The 6,724-nt window shown below is 43.2% G+C and overlaps 1 pseudogene; it reads right to left on the reverse strand.

The window, feature by feature from the left end:
• Positions 1-1,542: 1,542 nt before the first annotated feature.
• LOC130036910 (elongation factor 1-alpha 1-like) lies at positions 1,543-6,724 on the reverse strand (annotated as a pseudogene).

The raw sequence follows: 6,724 nt of genomic DNA on the forward strand, positions 1-6,724 counted from the left end.
CCCAGCAATACTCAGGGTTTTTTACTCTTGGTTCTGTGCTCAGGGATCACACCTGGCAGTGTTCAGAAGACCATATGCAGGGTTTCAGGAATTAAAACAGGTCAGACGCATGCAAGGAGAGTGCCCTCATGTGAGTTCAAAAAACCGTGGGCATGCAGGACTCATGCATTCAGTGGCTGAGGACCACCTTTCTAGGCCAGTTGATGGCGACTGAAAAGAAGGATGGGGGAATGGGGGACAGAGAAACAGGTCCCTTATTGATAGTCAGTGGTCATTTAATTCTCATCCTCATCCTTACAGCTTTATTCTCCTACAGCATTGTTGTTTCTTCCTTTTCCTTCTCTCTTATAGCTTCATTCTCTCTGCTTCTCTCTTACAGCATGGTTATTTTTCCCTTTACAGCATAGTTGTTTTCTTCCCCTTACAAAGTAGTTATCTCTCCCACAGCATAGTTATTTCTCCCTCCCTCTCTACTTACAACATGGTTATATAGAAATCATGAAGGATGGGGGTATGCATAGGTGGGGTTGAACATTGTCATAACAACAAACAAATGTAAAGCCCCTCCTTCAGGGGCAGTTCTAGGAGATTAACTCAAGGACAAGATCTTATCTGAGGGTTCAGCAGTCCAGATTACTAGGAGATCTGCTCAAGGGTGGGATTCTATCTAGGGTGTATTACTTTCTCCTTTCCTCAGCTAGTAATCCTTTTAAATAATCATGGTAAATTTACTTCTTATAATATTTCTAGTCATTTTAAAGAGATAGATTAAGCTTAAAGATTGACTCTTCCTGGGGACATCTCTCAATATATTCCAGACAACAGTCCTTGGGCCAGGTTAGTCTTTCCCAACTCCATCAGGGTCCTTATTCAGTTACTTCTTTTTGGGTCATGACAGAGTCGCCTATGACCATGCTTTTAACTTATTATACTTCATATGGCACTTAGCTTGTCTTTTTTTCAATGTCAGGGTAGTTTACAGCTTGCCCTGGGTTGATCCTTGACCCTCGCCTATACCCTCCTTTGAGGGGGTGTTAGGAAGTAAAGGCTTAAGTCAGGTAAATATGATTAATACCCAGGAGTCAATATTATTCACAGTCAGTTTACTCCCATGTTACAAAAGCATAGCAACAACTGTCTTCCTGTGTCTATACAAAAAGAACATTGCTAAACCATGCAAAGGGCATAAAGGAAAGAGAAAAATTATATAGGATTATTAGTACCTGGTGGAATTGGATGTGCCTCAGGAGAACTGTTGTGAAAGCAACTCAATAAACCTAAACTCCTTGTGGAGGAGCAAGGGACAAACCAATGTTATGCAACACCCTCACCCCTATATTACTTCTCCAACCTCCTTTTATATCTTTATAATTTAAAGTCGGGGAATAACTTACCAATCAACATTTTTCTTTTCAGAATGGCTGTTCAGAAGTTGCATGGTTCCACACAAATTTTTTAGTCTTGGTTCTAAGTCCTTGAATAATATCATGGGAAATTTGATGTGGGTTTATTGAAGTTCTCTATAATTTTGGTAGGATGATCTTTTTTTCTCATTAAACTTTTGTTTTTAATGGGTCTCAAAATTATGTGACAGATATTTGGTCAAGTTGCTTCCATTAAAAAGTACTGATTTTAAAAACTAATAACTTAAACTGCCACACACACAAAAAAACCAAATGGTCCACAAAACATTTTCCTTTCCTTCGGAAGGTTTTACGATGCATTGTTATCATTAACCAGTCTTTCACTATTAAATTTAAATGGCCAATTGAGACAAACAGTTCTGAGACCCTTCTTCCACCACTGATTAAGACTGGGGTGGCAGGTACTGGGGATAATATTCATTTAGCCTTCTGAGCCTTCTGGGCAGACTTGGTAATCTTGCCAGCGCCTGTTGCCCTCTTGTCCACTGCTTTGATGACACCCACAGCAACAGTCCGCCTCATATCATCGACAGCAAAACAACCCAGAGGAGGATAGTCAGAGAAGCTCTCAACACACATGGGCTTGCCAGGCACTATATCAACGATGGCAGCGTCACCAGATTTCAAGAACTTGGGGCCATCTTCCAGCTTTTTCCCAGAACAACGGTCAATCTTCTCTTTCAGCTCAGCAAACTTGCAAGCAATGTGGGTGGTGTGGCAATCCAGCACAGGTGCATAACCAGCACTGATCAGACCGGGATGGTTCAGGATAATCACCTGAGCTGTGAAGCCTGCAGCTTCCATTGGAGGATCATTTTTTGCTGTCACCAGCCACATTGCCACGACAAACATCTTTAACAGACACGTTCTTGACGTTGAAGCCCACGTTGTCCCCAGGAAGAGCTTCGCTTAGAGCTTCCTGGTGCATTTTAACAGACTTAACTTCAGTTGTAATATTGGCTGGAGCGAATGTGACCACCATGCCAGGCTTGAGAACACCAGTCTCAACTCGGCCCACAGGGACAGTACCAATACCTCCAATCTTGGAAACGTCCTGGAGGGGCAGACGCAGGGGCTTGTCAGTTGGACGAGTGGGAGGCAGGATGCAACCCAGAGCTTCAAGCAGGGTGGTGCCACTGGCACTGCCATCCTTACGGGTGACTTTCCACCCCTTGAACCAGGGCACATTAGCACTTGGCTCCAGCATGTTGTCTCCGTTCCAACCAGAAACCGGCACAAATGCTACTGTGTCAGGGTTGTAGCCAATTTTCTTAACGTAGGTGCTGACTTCCTCAGCGATTTCCTCGTATCTCTTCTGACTGTGGGGTGGCTCCGTGGGATCCGTTTTGTTCACGCCGACAATGAGCCGTTTCACACCCAGTGTGTACGCCAGAAGGGCACGCTCGCGGGTCTGCCCGTTCTTGGAGACGCCAGCCTCAACTTCACCCACGCAGCAGCAACAACCAGGACAGCGCAGTCAGCCCGAGGAGTGCCCGCAATCATGCCCTTGAGCGAGTCTCCGCGTCCCGGAGCAGCAGTGGTGGCCACGTGGCACTTGCTGGTCTCAAACTTCCTCGGGGAGGCCTCAAAGGTGGTGCCCGCTCTCGCCCCGCTTCGGTCTACCCGAGACCCGGGCTGCTTGAAGGAGCCCTTTCCCATCCCGGCGGCCTCCTTCTCGAATTTCCACCGCTCTCTTGTCGATGCCGCCGCATTTGCAGATCAGGCGGCCAGTGGGGGTGGACTTGCCCGAGTGGACGTGTCTGATGACGACGATGTTGATGTGAGTCTCTTCCTTTCCCAGTTTGGCTGGCGCTTAGCTGTGGCTTTCACGACACCTGTGTTCTGGCGGCAAACCCGTTGCGAAAAAGCAGGATGATCATCTTTACAATATTAATTTTCCCAATCCTGGAACATGGAACGATTTTTCATTTTCTGTGTCCTGCTCTTTTTCTTTTGTAGGTGATTTGCAGTTTTCACAGTATAAGTCTTTCCATTTTTTGTTAGTTGATTGATTCCTAGGTACTTGATGTTTTCTAAGTAATTGAAAGAAGTAGTCTCCTTGATCTCTTTCTCTTCTAGTTTATAATTTGCACGCAGAAACAAAACACATTTTTGTGTGTTGACTTGGGAGCCTGCCATCTTTCTGCACTTGTTTGTTGTTTGTAAGAATTTTTAAAGTGAAATAATATTTTCATCTCATATTTATTTCTTTTAATTTAAATTTATTTATTTTTTTATGAAATCTCCGTGAGATAGAGTATTACAGAGTTGTTCATGATTGGGTTTTAGTCATATAATGTTCCATCACCCATCCCTCCACCAGTGTACTTTTCCCAATACCAATATCCCCAGTTTCCTTCCTGCAACCCCCCACCCTCCACCCAGCCTGCCTCCAGGCCCCTGTCTTCTCTCTCACTCTCTTTCTCTTTCCTCTCTCTCTCTCTCTCTCTCTCTCTCTCTCTCTCTCTCTCTCTCCTCTCCCTCTCATTTAGGGCATCATGGTTTGCAATACAGATGTTGCAAGAGCACATTTAACAAGATGAATGAATAAATGAAAGAAACAGGGAGGGATGAGGGAAAAACAAGGCACTGTTCTTAAAAAAGAAAGTAAGATTTAAGAACATTTTAAATCAGCTCCCTGATCTTTTGCTCTGCTTCAGAGATTCTGAATATTCAGATAGATTCTAATATTCTATATTATATTATATATTTATTTTCTATATTCTAATATTCAGATCTAATATAGTAGATTCTGCTATTCAGAGATTCCGTTGAGCTTTTTTTTATCACCTACCATGTTCTTCATTTCTGTCATTTCTGACTGTAGTAATTCTTTCATTTTGACTCTCAGACTTTCTTGTGCTTTGCCGACTATCTGTGCTATTATTTCTTTGAATTCATGAAACATTTTCATCATATTGTCACTAAAGACACATTAATGGTGTTATGTCTTTGGTGATACTGTTTTCACTCATTAATATTGTGGACTTACATGTGTTTTCTCCCACTGATTTTCTGGTGTTGCTGTTCTGGGGTACATGTTTGTAGCTAGCCCCCTGGAAGATGCTGGGATGGTGGAGCAGCAAGCAGAAAGTCAAGCAGGAGCTGTGCCCTTTATATGGTGCAGATGGTGGGTGAAGTTTGCTGGGGCCTACCCAGAGGGAAGGGCTCTGCCTCCCACACTGGAATAGGCACAGTGACATTAGCCACAAGCAAGCCTCATCTGGGAAAGTGGAGCAGCAAACAGAAGGTGCAATATTTTGAGGGAAAAAGTAACTGACTACTGCACATTTTGTTTTTTCACCTTAGACTAGGGTTTCTAGAGATGATCTTTTATAATTTAAAAAAATACTTTTATAATTAAAAAAAACTAGCCTGATTGCAAGTTGATTGTTCTTTTAAACTATTCGTGAGCAAAATTATTCATGAGCTTTATGATTGTGTAATATCTGAAAGTTACTATAGTTCAATGATATAAAATTTTTGTGACTTATTTGAGTTCACTGGAAATAGCTGAATGTAGTTTTAATGCCTACTTTAGGCTTCAATTCTAATAATAATTATTTTGATCACTGTATCACTGTCACTGCCATCCCGTTCATCAAGTTGCTCGAGCGGGCGCCAGTAACGGCTCCATTCATCTCAGCCCTGAGATTTTAGCAGCCTCTCCTTACTCGTCCTTCCCAACAGTGCTGTATTGGAGGCTCTTTCAGGGTACGGGGAATGAGACCCATTATTGTTGCTGTTTTTGGCATATTGAATACGCCACGGGAAGCTTGCCAGGCTCTGCCATGCCAGTGGGATAGTCTCAGTTGCTTGCCAGGCTCTCTGAGAGGGACAGAGAATGTATATAAGAGAATACAAGTAAGTATGTTAAAACCAAACACATGTGTGATGCTTTAGGTACATCAGTGGGCTAGACTATAGCCCACTTATAAGCCCACTTATAGACTATAGACCTCTTATAAGAGGTCGCGCAGCTGCGAATGCGGTCACGCTGGGAGCTTTGTTTTCTAGTCTCTGGATCTTGGTTGTTGATGGGATTACATGGCACTGGGAAGTTTGTGGGTGTGACTGCCTAGCTATTGGAAAATGAGGGATCTGGGTGGAGGAGGCCCAGTCCCGATCTGAGCAGGCTTGGAGATCTCAGCCATGGGTCCCACATACCTGGGTTCCTCTGCTGGTTCCTTCATGTGTGAGGCTCGTCCGAGCATGTGGAGAGTGGCCTGAGCATGACTGTGGCTGGGTTCTGGAGGTTTTTGGCTGCCAGGGTTCTGCTTGGGGCAGGGAGGGAGACTCAACCCAACCCCCCTCCGAGGGGCCCTGGTGAAGACAGCCTGTCGCGGGGGCAGGAGATTCTGCATCACCTCTCTCTTCCGGGACCTTTGTTTTATATATAAATAATTTTGATAGAAAATAAAAAGGTAAGTATAATGGTATTATATTCTGCCTATTAGTCATTTCAATTATATCAATTTGCCCCAAGAACAGACCCTGATTCTTCCTTTATCTGAGGCCAATCATACTTTCATAACAAAACTGTTGTTGACCACTACGAAACTCAACAATTTATTCAATGATTTGGCCACATCCTCAGAGTTTTTATTGATGCTTATATGATGAAGCTTCGTCAAGTTTTCCTTGATGAAACTCTTGGTTTCCTAACTTTCCACAATCCTTTAAAATATACTACGGGGACTGGAGAGATAGTAGTCCAGTAAGAAGACTTTTGTCTTGCACATGTCTGACCCCGGTTCAGTCTCTGGCACTCCATATGGTATCCTGAGCACTGCCAGGAGTGATCCTTGAGCCAAGAGCCAGGAGTAGACCTTCGACAATTTCTTTACCCATTTATCTGTCTTGATTTTGTTTTGTTGGGACACCCGGGGCTGTCCATCTCTTCCTTATGGCTCTGCACTCAGAGCAGAACTCTGCACTCAGGGTTCACAGTCATCTGAAAGTTGGAAAATATATATTAATTTTTCAAACAAAATATGATATTAAAATTTTCCTTCCTATTAATTTTTTCTTTTATTACAATAATATGCCCTTCCAAGATCAGTTTACAAGTGAGAAAACTGAGGGTGGTATAGGCTAATCAGTGACTCTAAATCCTGTAATTAGTTATTAGCAGGGCTGGAACTCAAGTCTTTTGACATTTTCTCTAGTGATTCTTCTACAGATCTTTTTATTTGTTTTTCCAACTTACAGTTTTCTAGGAGACAGTTCTTTCCTCTCTGGATGCAAAAGGTGCTGCTATGTAGTAGTCTAAAACCCTCAGCATTCTCTGTTGCCCACAT

The sequence above is a fragment of the Sorex fumeus genome, unplaced genomic scaffold (assembly GCF_029834395.1).
Source record: "Sorex fumeus unplaced genomic scaffold, SorFum_2.1 ptg000069l, whole genome shotgun sequence".
NCBI classification, from domain to species: Eukaryota; Metazoa; Chordata; class Mammalia; order Eulipotyphla; family Soricidae; genus Sorex; species Sorex fumeus.